Here is a 676-nt window from a genome sequence, read left to right as displayed (position 1 = left end):
CAGATTTGGGTTTCCACTAATCACTGCAACGTAATCTGTAATTTTCTAACTTGGCCTCTGCTTCCATGTGAAGATGCAGTGAGGGGAGTCCAAGAAGGATTTCCATTGCAGCTGTTGGAGGTGCTCTCATTGCTCCCGTAATTCCCAAGCAGGCTGTCCTTTGTAATTTGCTTAGTTCAGCCTGACTTGTTTTGAGTTTGACTATAGGTCACCATATAGTGTCAGCATAGGTAATTACGGGTCTTACTACAGCAGTGTATATCCAATACACCACCTTTGTTTTCAGTTCTCAGGTTTTTCTAAACGTGTCTTTGCATGTCCAGAAGGCCTTATAAGCCTTGTTAATAGCCTTGTCCAGCTGTTCTTTCCATGTCAGTCTCTTGTCTAATGTTATTCCAAGGTACTTGAATTCACTGCACAGCCGGATCGCTTGACTGAAGAGGATTGGTTCCTTAAGCCCCTCGATATTCCTCCTCCTAGTGAAGGGTATAACTACCGTCTTGTTTGGATGGATAGACAAGTTTGTTCTTTTGCAAAACTGTGGAACTGTGTGCAGGGCTATTTGTAAGACCTCTGACACAGTGTAAGGGAATTCCCAGGTTATTAGGATTGCTATGTCATCAGCATATCCTACTGTGAAATAACCTTTACTGTTGAGCTCACAAAGAAGATCATC

This window comes from Cryptotermes secundus, unplaced genomic scaffold (assembly GCF_002891405.2).
Source record: "Cryptotermes secundus unplaced genomic scaffold, Csec_1.0 scaffold1176, whole genome shotgun sequence".
NCBI classification, from domain to species: domain Eukaryota; kingdom Metazoa; phylum Arthropoda; class Insecta; order Blattodea; family Kalotermitidae; genus Cryptotermes; species Cryptotermes secundus.
The sequence above is the reverse complement of the archived record's forward strand: the minus strand, read 5'-3'. Positions refer to the sequence as shown.